Source organism: Trachypithecus francoisi, unplaced genomic scaffold, assembly GCF_009764315.1.
Source record: "Trachypithecus francoisi isolate TF-2019V2 unplaced genomic scaffold, Tfra_2.0 Lachesis_group17, whole genome shotgun sequence".
NCBI lineage: Eukaryota > Metazoa > Chordata > Mammalia > Primates > Cercopithecidae > Trachypithecus > Trachypithecus francoisi.
Genome location: NW_022681462.1, coordinates 33,918,263 through 33,936,192, shown reverse-complemented (window position 1 = coordinate 33,936,192; position 17,930 = coordinate 33,918,263). Strand labels below are relative to the sequence as shown.

At 33.4% G+C, this 17,930-nt stretch overlaps 1 long non-coding RNA gene across 1 annotated transcript in view; it reads left to right on the top strand.

The window, feature by feature from the left end:
• Nucleotides 1-585: 585 nt before the first annotated feature.
• The window catches only part of LOC117062103, a 60,077-nt gene continuing 42,732 nt past the window's right edge, over nt 586-17,930 (top strand). Inside the window, exon 1 of the long non-coding RNA XR_004428217.1 lies at nt 586-762. This is a non-coding gene — a long non-coding RNA (uncharacterized LOC117062103). The remainder of the gene's footprint in view (nt 763-17,930) is intronic.

Below are 17,930 nucleotides of genomic sequence, written 5' to 3'. Positions count from 1 at the left end.
TTTAAATTTCCTATTTTTAGGGGTACGAGTATTTTCTTATTCATGTGTGTGTGTGTCTGTGTGTGTGTTTAAGCCTTTTCTGGATGAAATTGGAAATACTATGATTCTTTTGGGACTTGTTTTATTTGTTAGATGGATTCAGAGTAGTGTTCAGGGAAAGAGAAATTCAGCTATTCAATATAGTTGCCTTTTCCTTTTGCCTCAGGATATAATGTGACAGCATAGCTCTAAAACTAATTCTATCTTTATTTAAAATTATTTTTACATTATGTATTCCTTTCTTCAATATTGATTTTTACAAAATATGGCATTATATTAACATTTATTTTGATTGCAAGTTTTTTTTTTGTTTGTTTGTTTTTTGGCATCTCATAAATTATTTGCCCAAGTCAAGGGCCTCCCCTCATCGTATTTATGCTATTTATAATATTTTTCTAGTCTGGCTGTTGGGGAAACGCAATTTCTGACTCTGTGAGCTTTGGGCACCGCTTTATCTAACAGTTTCAGACCTTTTCTTGTCTGATCTTGGTTAGCTCTGCCATATGTATATGCTGATCATTACTCAGCTGGATACTCAAGGAGGGATCCTCTTAATATTTCTAGTGTTCTCTCTCTAGGCAGCAATCTCCTCTTTAGAGATCTCTAATGAGAACTCTAGCTAACTTCTCTCTGGGCTCTCAAACTTTTCTCTTTAATTAAGCAGTCATCTGGGCTCTGCCTGACTTCCCCCTCCCTCATGTTGGCCTGGAAACTCTTAAAACAGTAAGTTGTAGTAAAGATGAAATTTACCTTATTTATTTATCCTGTCTCAAGGATAACTGTCCTTCATTGCCTGAGATCTAGTACGTTGAAATTGTTATTTTATATATTTTGTCATTGTTTTGATTGTTTCCAGTTAAAGAATAAATATGGTAGTTTTGACTCCATATTGTCCATAGGGTAAAAAGTCTATCTACTTTCAATCAAGTATGATCAATATTTGGTATTTCTGTCCCTCAGTTTTCTCATTTGAGGATTGGGAGTATAAAAATATGATTAATAAAATTAATTATAAGGGTGAAATTAACTAATATGTGTTAAGTGTTCAGAATTATTTTTTGGTTATAAGGATGCCTATTAAAAATATGCATGCCATTCTTAGTCACAAGTTATTAACTGAATTACACATCCGTCCAGGAGACAAAACACAGTGACTGGAAGTCATATGTAAACATGAAGACTGACAGCAGATTTATCCTATGGAGCCCATTCCGATGAGAATTATTAGATACACAAAATTGCAAAATTTTAAAAGGATGAGTAAATACAGGCTAGGAGGTGGATGTCAATGATTACATTTTCTGAAATTATTTGGCTTAGGTTAGATCTTATCTAGGATTACATAGTATAACTATTCTTTCACTAAATTGAAATTACTCTAAAACATAATAGAATTGCCTGTATGCCACCTTGACTGAGATATCAAAAATTATATATTATATTTTAAACTTGATATATTTGAGAAAGTTTAATTTTGGTTTCCAAATTGTTTTCTTAATATGTATGACTGCTGTTATGTTCTCTTATTCAAATGTCATCATGTTCATTTAGACATTTAAGTTGGGTCCCTTATTAAATTATGAATGAATTAATATTAGAAATAATAATTATTGGTGTTTTATTATATGTAACACTACAGATGTTTTCACAGACTTTTTGGGTTGCCATTCTAATGCTCCATGGATTCCAAATAATGTTTTTGTTTCTTAAGATAAAATCATATTGCAGCCTGCAATTAATAATGAGGTAGAAAAATTAGTCTAGTGTCAAGACATCAATTAATAAGTCATTTCCTCTATCTAGTTTTATTTCTTTATTTTCAAAATGAATAATTGTTACATTTGTGATGTGCCTTATAGTTCTGAAATTCCAGGGTTTCAAAAGACTTAGTATGAAAAATAACACAAAATTTTAAAACTATAGACAAAATTATTTTAAAGAATTTGAGAGAATATAAACATATTTTTAGCATAATAACAAATCATAGAGTCTTTTTATTGTGTTTATATTTATTAATACATGTATGGTGTTAGTATTGATAATGGGAGATTTTTTTAAATATTTGGGGACTTTAGGAACATGGGCCACCTTATAGGCTATGGAGTAGAGAAAAATATCTTGTATTTAACCTATTCTTATACCAATAAAGGTGATCAGGGAAACAATAGATGAAATTATATTACACATATTTCTACTTGTTACTGCCAAGAAAATTTATTTTATGCATTCCACAAAGTAAGTCTCACAGAGGACAGAAATTGCATTTCCATATTTATAAATAAGAGAATTAAAAAAGAGAGCAGGGAATATTATAAGTTTAAAAATATTGAATATAAGAGAATAGTTAAGTATAGTTCCCTGACTGAAATTGAAAATAATGAACAAATAAAAGCTAAAGTGCTGGTCTAGTCTAATAACCAACTGCATGACTTTTGCGTAGGCTCTATTTAAACTACTTTCCTTAATATATGTCTACATATATATAGGAATAAAATGAGAATAATATTACAGGCAAATGTGTCTAACATATGTTAATATAAAATGCTGCATATATAAGGTAGCAGAGTTAGACAAAAATATTAATGTTTTTAATTCAAGATTTTGTATTTTTACTGGACCATATATATTTGCTAATTGTATGGAATTCTGCTGTGAAAGTATAAATTTTTTTAATTCTATTTATTTGTCACTAAATGTAAATATAGAAGAAAATTATCTAAAATTAACTGCTAAGGTAGAAAAATAGAATAGATTGGAAAAATAGGTACTTGCTTTAAAGGTCAAAATAATTAATTCTACTTATTTACTTTATTGCCCTATGCTCAAATATTAAAGATCTGTGAGATGATAAGGATAAGAAAAAAAAAAAAAAACCTTGAGAAAGCAGCAGAGCCCTGTTTACATTATAGGAACTCAGATGCAATTTGAAAAAATAAAACAAACAAGGAAAGTAACTCACCATAGCCACACAGTTTTTCTTCAGTGTGTCAGCCTCTTGTTTTATTAAAGATCAACCAATGAAAGCACGTTTACTCATTTCTCATCATATAGAACTTTAACCTTACCTTTCAATGAAAATATGTAATCAATTTCACTATGTTGTTACCAAATGTATCTGAAAAATGTAAGAAAATGTTAAAACCTTACTGTTGTTTTTCTTCCTTTTCCTCCTCCTTGTCATCTATTTTTCCTGTCCTCCTTTCATTCTGTCTGCCCCCCTTTTCTCTCTGCCCTCCTTTTCTTAGAATCTCATCTTTTTCTCCTTCATGCTATTTATCCTATCATATTCCCTTTCCACCTTAAGAACTCACATTGTCAAAAGTGTATAAATAGAATTAAGAAAAATAATAAGACTGATTTCATTTAGTATCCTCCCACTATTTTCACACCTATGGTAACTTTAAATTTTCTCAACCAATGTCCCCAGGTTGCTCACTCATGCTTGTCCATCACTAACCCATAAACCTCTCCTTATAACTAGCCCATTTCAGGCTCGGCCTGACTCATCTTGCTCCTCTACCTTGTCAAAGATAAACCAAACCTGCCACTAGTTAAGGGGATAAGAACAGACTGCAGTCAATAATATACTAATACAGTAAGAAAAAGAGTACCACATGAACTAAACTCAACTTCAATTTGTATAGCGATTACTTGATATTTTCCATAGAGTATGAGAGAGTACGGAGGAGGGTGAGAAGGAGTGAAAAATTATAAAAGGCAGAGACTGGTCCATGAGAAAGCCATCTGGGTCTGCTAACCTGGCGCTTATTGAAGTTAGGTTTCTATACTGCCATAGAACCTGGGGTGGGAGTGGGGAGCAGTAGCCTGATCTCTAGAATATACTGGAACAAACAGGACATTCTTTAAGTTGACTTGAGTTTCCTCAGGAAGGCTCTTCAAGGGGTACAGAGAACATCCTAGGAATGTAGTCTTGAGCTGTTAGAAACCATGTTAGTGTTTGTTCAAGTCTTCATGGGCCAAGGTTGAGGCCCAGTCAAGAAAAAATATCTGAGGAGCCTGGCTAGACTTTGTCCAAGTAGAAAATCTTTGCCTCCTTGTAGCCCTGGCCTTTATAGATTCACTGAATCAAGGCGCCCCTATGCCTACCTAGAAAATCAGTTTAGTTATCCTTTCTACCACGTAATTCCTATTATGTGCTATTTTTATTTATCTTACTCTGTTTTCCTCAAAGAGCATGTGGGATGCTTGATAACTAATCTCCAGTCAGTAGGGTGTGGGCTGTCAGCAACATGGTGCCATGGTATGAGAGCTCCTCTGACCTTCTGGGGTCTCTTCATTGACCTAGAACATCTGATCATCAGTTCCAGCTTACTTCCTTAGACTGAGTTATCCTAACTGCTGATTAGGATTTGAGACCTTTTCCTTTTGCTACCGAAGAAATATTAACATAATCTATAATACTTTATTTCATTCAACTCTTCAATGTCATCTTTTATGACTCCTCAGGCTCTTCCATTAACTTGAAGTATCTGATCCAGCCATGAATCTAAATAACACAGTGTATGCATCTCCTTCTCCAGATGAGAATATTTCTCTTGTGTTTTTCACTTTTCTCAAATTCTTTCACATTTTCTCTGGATAGAAAAAATATAGAATAATGCAGAAGAACACATCTTACTGTAAGAAGGAATGAATGACAGGGATGTAAATTGCCTTGTTAAACATTACTCAGTGAGTTAAAAATAGAGGGGGTTTTACAATTCATTTTTGAGCTAAAGATATTTCATTGAGTCATATACTTAATCTTATAACATTTTCAGATAAGATAACCAAGTTTACACATGGAAGATCATTATTTTGGTGAGGCAGGAGACCACTCCCTCTCTCTCAATCAAGAATATATTACATTTTCCTTTCTCTATTATATTTTCCTCCTCTACTCAATAGGACTATTACGATGATAAGCACAGAAGTAAATCTGATTTTCTCTTAACCTGGGTTTGTACTAAATACAAGAAAAAGGTCCTAATTATTATTTAGTTACCCAATTTAGTTGAAGAACTTATTCTTCATATATTAACTATAATTTCTTACCTTTCAAACTCTCTTGGTACCCTTGCCTTTCCTATTATCTTCTGTGTATCATAAGGATGCATTCTTAATATGTAGATGTCTCTGGAGCAAACTTGTCCACAAATATGGAACTCCTTAAAGACAAAAAGGAATTACGTTAACATAACTCAACAAGTAGTAATGAAACAGAACACCTCCTAATGCCATTTTATATTATTGAAATATATTTTTAAAAAATTAATATTCTTTTTCCTATTCTGTTCAGGTTGCCACTTCTCAATCACACAGTTAGCACTTGATAAATTCCCTATGTATTACCAAAGGAAAAATGTATAAAATATGTACTATATAATTAATGCATATATACACACACATAAAGGAATACTATGAACTATAATATTGTCCACAGAGAAATGAATAAAAAATTCAAATTATCAGACATGATTTTTTTGTCTTTTTTCTCCTATTTTCTTTGGAGAAATAGGATTTCTTTACCTGTTGTATTACACATTGGAGAAAAATGTGTAATATAATTTCACCTATTTTCTTTTTTCTCCTTTTGAATTTTTTTCTTTTTTCTCCTATTTTCACATTTCTTTTCTACGATGATCAGGATTTGGTGAAAGTGTACCTTTTCAGAAAATGCTACTGTGCATATGATTTCACTGAGGCTATATACCTGAATTTACCGGATCTACCTCCTGATATAATTTGGCTCTGTGTCCCCACCCAAATCTCATCTCAAATTGTAATCCCCAGAATCTCTAGGTGTCAAGGAGGGACTTGTGGGGAGGCAATTGGGTGGTGGAGGCAGTTTCCCCCATGCTGTTCTCGTGATGGTGAGTGAGTTCTCACGAGATCTGATGGTTTTATAAGTGTTTGACAGTCCCTCCCAAGACTTGCCACCTTATGAAAAAGGTACTTCTCCTTTGCCTTCCTCCATGATTGCACATTTCCTGACGCCTCCCCAACCATGCAGAATTGTGAGTCAATTAAACCTTTTTCCTTTATAAATGACCTAGCCTCAGGCATTTCTTTATAGCAGTGAGAAAATGGAATAATACATGAACTGTTTAGTTTAATACATTTTTATCACTCATTGTAGCTCCATTTTCGTATCCCGCACTTCTATTTTGTCTCCCTTCCAAGACCTAGTAGTGGCACAGTCTACCCTGTATGGTGGTTCAGATGGCTTGGCTTTTATGTTAGTTCAGGTTTTATCTTGATGTCTTGCTGTGATGATTCCTAGATGTGTAATATTGAAAAATTTACTTAGTTATTCTAAAGCATATTTCTTTCCTTTGTAAAATTGGTTAGTTGGGGATTAAATGAGATAATATATCTGAAGCACTTTATACAATATATGTCACCTAACAATATTTTGTTAAATGTCAGTAATTATTATAATGAATCAAGTTATATTTTATACTCAGTAGAATGCCTTTCTGGCTGCCTATACTCCATGAGAACATCTAGAAAAGTCTTTTTTGTTTGTTTGTTTAATAGACGGGGTCTTGCTCTGTTACCCAGGCTGGAGCGCAAGATCATAGCTCACTATAACCTCAAACTCCTGTGCTCAAAGGATTCTCCTGCCTCAACCTCCTGAGTATCTAGGACTGCCAGTGCACTCCACCATTTCCTATTTTATTTTATTTATTTATTTATTTTTTATTTTATTTTTTATACAGACAGAGTCTTCTGTGTTGTGCAGCTAGTCTCAAATTCCTGGCACCAAGCAATCCTCTAAGCTCAGCATCACAAAGCACTGGGGTTACAGCCATGAGTCACTGTACCTGGCCCTGGAAAAATCTTAAACTAGAATCACAATAACCTCAGATATATCTATATCTATATCTATATCTATATCTATATCTATCTATTGATCTCTGTGTGTGTATACATATATATCATTTAGTATGGCTGTGTCTTACTTGCTAAGTGATTTAATATTAAAAAATGTTGATTTAATGATGGTTCAACATAAGTAGATGGATTAAGTTTTGATAAATAATCACCATGCTTAAGTTTTGGGATGATTATTTGGAAAGCTATAGGCCTTCGTAAAGAAATACATATCTAAACCTGTCACATTGGCTTTGAGTATTGGAAGGCAATCATGTCATCTCACATACTTTCTTAGCATGTAGAAGATCCACTCCATATTATTGTATTTAAGAAATCAAATGTCTAATGCAGGAGAGTACACGATACATTGCCTTTAAAGAGTTCTCAGGAGCACTGTAGGAAAGAGTCTTGTTAATCTAGCTTTTACTTCAATAACAAGAATACTTGTCCGTCCGTGAAACAGAAGCCAGGCTTGAGTCCTTGTTTGTTGTCTGCTGCTTTCTCTTTGCTGTAAAGACATATTTGAAAGTAATAGTTGGGTTATATCATTTCTATTAACAGTAAAGTTTTAGATGAATTCTGTTTCTCCCAAGTTTTCAGATACTCAAAAACCAAACGTACTTGCATGAAAAAATGTAGCTTTTGTATGGCTCTGTTCTCACTGCTGGATGTGACACTCTTTATTTTATTCTAAACATGTTAGCCCTTTTGGTTCTGAGTATCATTGGATAATAAAATTATTATCTCATTAATCTTGGTTCTAGGCTTTACAGTTAACTAAATTTCTTCCTCCCTCTTCACTCAACAAATCCAATTAATTGATAAGTCTTGTAAACTTATTTCATAATACTTTTTAAATTTGTTACTTCTTTTCCATGTCATTTTGAAGATATCAGCATTCTCATATGTATTTTACTTCTTTCTAATACATTATTCCCATTATAGTTTTTTAGTTCTATTTATATTTTTCATAAATATACTTTTCCTTATGCTCTCTCCTGCTTACAAATAGTAGTAATTCAGTATTGACTTATTTGTCAAATATATGTTGTGGAAGCTAGCACTCTCCAATGTACTGAAATGTAAAAATATAAAGACATCTGACCACAAGGGAAATCATAGTCCAAAAATATTTTCAACTTTACTAACTTCTCACTGCTCCATAGATGCTCCTTTCATATATTAAGACATTCCTTTATTACATCTATTCTCCTTAAGTGCAACAACATCCTATCTCATCTTCTTCCACCTGCACTATTAAAGAGCAATGTCAATCCTGGCCTTCATCAAGAAGTCCCCTAGAAACTTCAGGACAATATAATCTTTGCCCATAAATTGTCCTCTTTGTATTAGTTGTATAAATTTTTCAATTTTTTAAAAATAAAATTTTATCTATGCATATTTCCCAATGTATCATAAGCAACATTGAACTATATTCAATATTCAATAAATGTAATTTTCTCAATTAAGACCAAAGGACATGTCATTCTTCAGTATGAGATGCATGACTAGAAAGGCTGGAAAAAAAAAATAATCAAGTCTGGGTGACCTTATTAACAAGCTATTATGATTAATGACCAAAGTATGTGAATTGCTGAGGTGACAGCATTGAATTCCTCCTTGAATCGACTATATTTGGTTTCCTAGGCAGGCAGGAGCACAGATGATCTAGGAAGTTTGTCACATTAATCTTTGATACTTTTCAGACCCTCCACTTCCCTCTTCTCCATGAAAAGAGTGGGAGTTTTTGTAGTCTTCTGATTTCCAAGTTAGTAAAATGGTTCCCCTAAGAGTAATTTTCTTTTAGATAATGCCTCACATGTTTAGTTTTCTTATTTTTTATCAAACTAAATAGGAAACTGGGAGCAGTATCATCTCTGATACAGCACCTTAAACAGTTACTGAGTAAAGAAGAAAGAGAGAGATATTGATTAGAAATTAATTGTTGTCACCTTGGCCTGTTGCAACCCTTACACTTAGTTTTCTTTTACAATGTGGAAATTGTATGAGTCACTCTTTTCTTCCTTTGAAAAGCCTGCTCGAAGCATCTACCTCCATTGGTTTTTCATTACTAAAAAATCATGTTTGAAATTATTTGTTAAAAAAATCTTTTCTGAACTCATAGAATTCTGAGAATGCTCTGTAGATACATGTGTTTAGCAGATACAATCCCTCCAATTCACACAGGAATCCAGTGCATGTCCTCTTCTATGTAGGAGAAGTTTGTCAGTTTCAGTTTCCTTCTGAGAAACATCCCAAGGGCTTACTGACTGATAGGAAAGCTAAACTTTCCCTGACAATGTTGTAGAACATATGACACAACAAAACGTTCAGGTTTTGAATTTTCAAGTCTAGGAAATAAAATAAAGGTGAGGAAAGAATGTAACACAGTCATTACTATATCATCCCACATGCTTCTCAGTATCACCCACTCATGTTCAAAGATGCAGATTGGGAGACCACCTGTGAACAATAAATTTGCACAGATTTTTATCTGTTCACTTTTCTGTGTGTTCATACTTATGTATCTGTTCGACTATTTTTAAAAGAGAAAGAAAAGTGTATAATAAAAAAATTAATAGAGCACAGTTTAATTGTCATCTAATTTATATCAGTGACCCTCTAATGTCCATACGATCATAGCATCTTTGAAATAAAATCTACATTTTTATATTAACAGATCATTCTGATTATTCACATATAGTCCAGGGATTCTAGACCCACAATAAGTTTGTTCAAATAACAATGTATTAAATATCCGTTTCCTAAATCACCTCACTACTGAATGCCCAACCATACTTTTAGAAGAGAGACTCAAATACAGCTTTAGAACATGTTGATGGGAAGCCTTTTTTTTAAGATAAGGATGGGTGATGGACCATTACCCCAGATCAGGTATTTGCCTGCCTCACCTCCCTTTTCTTAGTTCCCATGAATCTTTCTTCTTCCCGTAGACACACTAATACTATCAGAAAATACTAAATGACCCGAGGCTTTGATGAAACAACCACATTGTAACTAAATCTCTTCACACACAAAATCTGATATGATCTTCAGACCTGACAAAAATCTATGTTTCCTGGTGCCATGTTGGAGATAAGCAAACCTATGAAAAACTAAAACCCCAAAATCATATTGCATGTGACTTTTTACCTTGAACTATGATGTAACAGAATAAAAAATTAATAACTAAACATAAAATAATCTTACAGAATATGTGAAATATGTAGAGAAACTGGACAAAAAGAACACATAACCATGCTATATAGACACTACCCAAGCCCAGAGCATGTGGGACGTTATTGGAGTGGGAAGGGGAGGGGCCATGAGTAGGCAGAAAGAAAATAAAAAGATTTTCTGGTAAAAAAAAATAATGAACACACAAACAAAGGAAATCATATAATATCCAACATGGAGTCAACTTATATAATAAAGTAGAACATTAGCATATCAAGATATTACCACATAAATAAGAGACCAATCTTAAAGTAATTACAATAATTGAATATTTAAAGTTATTAAAAATGATGGATTAGAGACTTTAAAAAATAAGTGTAGAAAAAAACCAAAAACTTGAAAAGAAAGCAAAATGAGTGGAGAGTGCTATAGGTATCTATCAGGTCAACTTGATACAGAGCTGAGTTCAAGTCCTGAATATCTTTGCTAATTTTTTATTTCAATGATCTGTCTAATATTAATATTGTGAGTTGGGTGTTAAAGTCTCCCATTCTAATTGTGTGGGAGTCTAAGTCTCTTTGAAGGTCTCTAAGGACATGTTTTAGGCATCTGGGTTCTCCTGTGTTGGGCACATACATATTTAAGATAGTTAATTCTTCTTGTCGAATTGAACCCTTTACTATTACGTAATGCTCTTCTTTGTCTTTTTTGATCTTTGTTGTTTTAAAGTCTGTTTTGTCAGAGACTAGGATTGTGATCCCTGCTTTTTATTCTGTTTTCCTTCATCGCTTTATTTTCAGCCCATGTGTGTCTTTGTATGTTAGATGGGTCTCTTGAATACAGTTTATCAATGTGTCTTGGTTCATTATCCAACTTGGCACTCTGTCTTTTAATTGGTGGATTTAGTAATTTCCATTTAAGGTTAATATTGTTATATGTGGATTTGATCTTGTCATCACAATGCTAGCTGGTTATTTTGCAGACTTGTTTACGTGGTTACTTTATAGTGTCACTGGTCTGTGTACTTCAGTGTGTTTTTGCAATGGCTGGTAATGGTATTTCTGATCCATATTTAGTGCTACTTTCAGGAGCTCTTGCAAGGCAGGTCTGGTGGTAACAAATTCTTTCAGCATTTGTTTGTCTGAAAAGGATCTTATTCCTTATTTGCTTATGAAGTTTGGCTAAATATGAAACTTTGGTTGAAAATTATTTTCTTTAAGAATGTTGGGGGCCGGGCATGTTGGCTCATGCCTGTAATCCCAGCACTTTGGGAGGCTGAGGCGGGTGTATCACCTGAGGTCAGGAGTTCAAGCAGCCTGGCCAACATGGGGAAACCCCATTTCTACCAAAAATACAAAAACTTATCTGGGCGTGGTGGTGGGCCCCTGTAATCCCAGCTACTTGGGAGACTGAGGCAGAAGAATCGCTTGAATGTGGGAGGCCGAGGTTGCAGTGAGCCGAGATTGTGCCATTGCACTCCACTCTAGGCAACAAGAGTGAAACTCCTTCTGAAAAAAAAAAAAAATGTTGAATATTGGCCTCCAATCTCTTCGGACTTGTAGAGTTTCTGCTGAGAGGTCTGCTGTTAGTCTAATGGTGTAGATCCCTTTGTAAGTGATCTGGCCTTTCTCTCTGGTTGCCCTTAACAGTCTCTCAGACCACAGAGCTATCAAAGTAGAATTCAAGACTAAGAAATTCACTCAGTACAACTATATGGAAATTGAACAACCCGCTCCTGAATGACTTTGGGGTAAACAATGACATTAAGGCAGAAATTAGTAAGTTCTTTGAAACTAATGAGAACAAAGATGAAATGTACCAGTATCTCTGAGACACAGCTAAGGCAGTGTTAAGAGGGAAATTCACAGCACTAAATGCCCACATCAAAAAGCTAAAAAGATCTCAAATTAACATCTTAACATCACAACTAAAAGAATGGAAGAACTAAGAGCAAACGAACATCAAAGCTAGCAGAAGACAAGAAATAACCAAAATCAGAGCTAAACTGAAAGAGATAGAAGCATAGAAAACCATACAAAGGATCTATGAATCCAGGAGCTGTTATTTCAAAAAATAATAATAATAACAAAATAGATAGACTACACTAATAAAGAAGAAAAGAGAAAATATTCAAACAAACACAATCGGCAATCATAAGGGAGATATTACCACTGACCCCACAGAAATACAAACAACCATCAGAGAATATTATAAACACCTTTAGGCACATAAACTGGAAAATCTGGAAGCAGATAAATTCCTGGACACAAACACCCTCCCAAGACTGAATTAGAAAGAAATTGAATCCCCGAACAGACCAATAACAAGTTCTGAAATTGAGGCAGTAGTAAAAAGCCTGCCAACCAGAAAAAACCCAGGGCAAGATGGATGGACAGATGAATTATACTAGATGTACAAAGAAGAGCTGCCACCATTTACACTGAAACTATTCCAAAAAATTGAGAATGGACTCGTCTCTAACTCCTCTAACTAAGTCATTCTGTGAGGATAGCAACATCCTGACACCGAAACCTGGCAGAGATACAACAGCAACAAAAAGAAATTTTCAGGCTAATATCCTTGATGAACATTGATGCAAAAAGCACAACAAAATACTATCAAATCAAATCCAGCAGCACATCAAAAACTTATCCGCCATGATCAAAAAGGTTTCATCCCTGGAATGCAAGCTTGGTTCAACATACACAAATTAATAAATGTTGTTCATCAACTAAAAAGGACTAAAGACAAAAAACACATTATCTCAATAGACACAGAAAACGCTTTTGATAAAATCCAATATCCTTTCATATTAAAATCTCTCAATAAACTAGGTATTGAAGGAACACATCTCAATATAATCAAAGCCATTTATAACAAACCCACAACCAATATCATACTGAATAAGCAAGAGCTGAAAACATTCCACTTCAAAATTGGCCCAAGAGAAGGATTACTTCTCTCGCCATTTCTATTCACCATAGTGTTGGAGATTCTGGCCAGGGCAATCAAGCAAGAGAAACAAATAAAGCATATTCAAATAGGAAGATAGAAAGTCATATTATCTTTGTTTGCAGATGACACGATCCTGTACCTAGAAAACTGCATTGTATCAGCCCAAAACCTTCTTAGGATTATAAGTAACTCCAGCAAAGTCTCAGGATACAACATCAATGTGGAAAAATCGTTAGCATTCATAAGAACCAAAAACAGTCAAGCCAAGAACAAAATCACAAATGAACTCTCATTCACAACTGCCACAAAAAGAATAAAATATCTAGAAATAGCTAACAAAGGAAGAGAAGGACCTCCACGAGGAGAACTACAAACCACTGCTCAAAGAGATCAGAGATGACACAAACAAATGGAACAACATTACCTGCTCATGAATAGGAAGAATCAGTGTCATGAAAATGGCCATACTGCCCAAACCAATTTACAGATTCAATGCTGTTCCTCTTATACTACCATTGACAGTCTTAACAGAAGTAGAAAAAACTGTTTTAAAATTCATATAGAATCAAAAAAGAGCCCAAATGACCAAGGCAATCCTAAGCAAAAAGGACAAAGCTGCAGGCATCAGGCTACCTGACTTCAAACTATACTACAACGCTACAGTAACCAAAACAGCATGCTACTGATACAAGAACAGACACATAGACTAATGGAACATAACAGAGAACCTAGGAATAAGACTGTACACCAAAACTATCTGATCTTCAATAAACCTGACAAAAACAAGCAATAGAGAAAGTATTTCCTATTCAATAAATGGTACTAGTAGAACTGGCTAGCCATACACAGAAAATTAAAACTGGATCCCTTCCTTACACCATATACAGCAATTAATTCAAGATGGATTAAAGACTTCAATGTAAAACACTAAATTATAAAAACCCTAGAGGAAAACCTAGGCAATACCTTTCAGAACATTGACACAGGCAAATATTTCATTACAAAGATGCCAAAAGCAATTGCCACAATGGCAAAATTTGACAAACATGATCTAATTAAATGAAAGAGCTTCTGCACAGCAAAAGAAACCATCAACAGAGTAAACAGATGACCTACAGAATGGGATAAAATTTTTTCAATCTCTTCATCTGACAAAGGTCTAATATCCAGCATCCATAAGGAATGTACACAAATTTAGAAGAAAAAGACAACAACCCCATTGAAAAGTGGGCAAAGGACATGAACAGATACTTCTCAAAAGAAGACATACATGCCACCAACAAACATATTTTAAAAAGTGCAACATCCCTGATCATTAGAGAAATGCAAATCAAAACCACAGTGAAATACCATCTCACACCAGTCATAATGGCTATTACTAAAAAGTCAAAAAATAACAGATTCTGACAAGGTTGTGGAGATAAAGGAACGCTTTTACATTGTTGGTAAAAGTGAAAATTGGTTGAACCATTGAGGAAGACAGTGTGGCAATTCCTTAAAAACCTTAGAAACAGAAATACCATTTGACCCAGCAATCCCATTACTGGATATTTGCCCAAAGGAATATAAATTGTTCTGTTATAAAAACACATGCACATGTATGTTCATTGCGGCACTATTCACAATAGCAAAACCATGGAAACAACCTAAATGTACATTAATGATAGACTATATACAGAAAATGTGGTACATATATACCACGAAATACTACGCAGGCATAAAAGGGAATTAGATTATGTCCTTTGCAGGAACATATACTTTGCAGGAACATATCCTGAAGGCCATTATACTTAGTAAACTAACACAGTAACAGAAAACCAAATACCAAATGTTTTCACTTATAAGTGGGAGTTAAATGATGAGAACACATGGACTCATAGAGGGGACAACATACACTGGGGCCTACCAGAAAGCAGGGTGGTAGGAGGGGAAGGATTAGGAAAAATAATTAATTTATACGAGGCTTAATACCTGGGTGGTAAAATAATCTTTACAGCTCACCCCATGACACATGTTTACCTATGTAACAAACCTGCACATCCTGCACATGTGGCCCTGAACTTAAAATAACATTTAAAAGAAAAAATACAAAATGACTTTCTGAAATATTTCGTTATTGAAATTTTGTAAGAAATCAATGGGCATGTTAAATTGCAGTCCAGATGCTAATGAGATAATATGCAAACTTTGAGATAGATCTGAAAATACTATTGATATTAAGCTGGATACATAAATTTATGAAAAATAGAAAACATATAATGAAAACATGAAGACACATGTAACTGTAGTTTCTTGAAAAGCAAATAAATATATTGAGAATTTTTTTCAGTGATTGTGGATGAAAAATAGTCACAATTGAAAAAAGATGAAACTCCTAAAGTGGAGAAAATCAGATTAACCACTTACTTCTCATCACTAGTAATGAGATCCATAACAAATAAAATGTCCTGAAATTGCTAATGAGAATAATTCTTAACTGAAAATTCTTTGCCCAGCTAAGTGTTCATAAAAGTGTAGAGGAAATATGAAGCTATTTTTCAGGCTAAATATTAAACAAATTTCACACTCAAATATCATCAAATAAAGGACTACCAAAAACGTAAGAAAAAACTAAAACTTGAGAGGAAAGAATGGAATGCAGAAAATGTTAATAATTAGAAACCCTGGTAGGTAAAAGTTTCAGAAATTTAAATAATTATTGACTAACATTACTTGATCTGAAATTTAAAAGAAATAGAAAATGAAATATACCACAATAATGACACAAGCTATCTCATATTTTGCTTAGAGTTTTAATTGCTTTACATATAACAATTCACTTCTCATTGTGACTCATTCCAATAGATATTCATCTTCTCCCCATATTTTGAAAATGAAGGAAAAAAGGAATTTAAATTGTATATTTCTCTAAGGTCATAAGCAATTGAGGTGAGATTTGGATGCTGTCAGTTATGAAGCTGAAATAATTGATGAGTTCTTACTTTCTTAGTACTTGAGGAAAAAGACAGAGGGATTGATTAAGATGTACAAGTTGCAATGTATAAGTATCATGCAATAATAGAAAATAGATATGCAATTGAAAATTAGAAAGAGTAGATAAAACAGGAAATATATAATCAAATTACTAATTTTCAGGAAAAGAAAACACTAAAAATAAACCATAGTTTATATAAATCACATTATATAATTGCGTATAAAGTCAGAAAACATAATGGCAGGGAAATTTTAAAGAACAATAATTAATTAATTTAATTATTTTTGTATATCTAATATTTGTTAGGAATTTTCCTAGTGTGAGAGATAAATAAATGAATAAAAGCTGCAAAAATTTATTTTTCACAGAGCATATCTCTTCACAATCACAATAAATATTAATAATTTCAACTGAATTTGAAAATAGTTTTTTACAATGTGCAAAGAACGAAAATTTAGTTATACAATGCTTACAAGAAAGAGCTAATAGGAAAAAAAATACAAAAAGGTTAAAGGCTTAAAGATGGGAAGAGAGTACCCTCCCTCCTAAAAAAAATGCTGATCGAAAGTAAGCTTATGCAGCTGTATTAAAATCAGATAAAATACACTATAAAGAAAAAAGCTTGAATTGAAATAACCATAATTTACTTCACAATATTAAAATGAAGACATTACCAGGGAAACAAAGTAAAAATAACAAAAATTATATCTCTAAAATATATGAAACCAAAGTGTGCAAAAATATTTTTAACATGATGAATACATCAAAATATTGTTAGGTTTTTATGAGACTTTCTTCAGAAAGTGATAAGTCATTGAACAGGAAAGAAGAGAGTAACAATAAAGGGACAGAGAAAGGGAGGAAGGAAAGGAGAAAAGAGAGAAGTAAAGAAGGAAGGAAGGCTAATGGACAAGCCAAACAATGTAATCAGTACATTAAATGAAAATAAAATAAAATCTACACTTAAAAGACAGAGATGAGAAGACTAGTAAGATCCACATGATAATGAATGAGATTTGACAACTTCAGTAAGAACTCAATAAACTTAAAATATATCCATATAGTTACACATGTTTTGTGGGTGTTTGTGTGTGGTATATACACACACATATACTTTCTTTCCCAGCTGAGAGACCTGGACACAGTGGCATCCCAGTATCTATGAGCTCACTAAGCACACAGATTTTGTTTAATAATACCATTGTCCCTTAAGGAAAACATGGCTCCTTAAAGAAATGAGTCATTCTAGGACTTGGGAATGGAATATAAAAGATGAACCTGAAGCATCATGTATTTTAATAAAGTAAGGGATGATAATATAATAAAAATCTACAATGATGAAAGTATGTCAAAGGGACAAAGAAACTAAAAGTGAAAGAACTCTATGTGACTGAAATGGAAAACTAGACTAACTAAATAAATACTGGATTATAGCCCGAAAGTATAATAATATACATTCATCCATAATGAAATTAATAAATTTAGTAAAAGTTCGAGAAAAGAAAAAAAAAACTCTCTTGAGCAGATTTCCCAGTTATTTATATAAACATTTCACTTATAAGGACATAAACTTTAACTTTCCACTTCTTAAGTATGGATTGTGCATAGTTACTTCCTTCCAACAAGAACATAATGCAAAAGGGTAAAAGGGGGCACTTCAAAGTGGAGAAAATCTGACAAACACTACATCAGTCAGGTGATCAAGGTCAACATCAACAGTAATATATCACATTAACAGTTCACACCCTTGATGGAATACAAGGAAAATGGCACTTTACATTTGCGGTCTTCCTCTTCCAAAGTGATACTTCCCCTCCTAACCATGAGAATAACAGTAAACAAATCCTGAATAAAGTATTCTGCAAAATAGATGACTTGTATTCCTTTAAATATCAAGATCATCAAA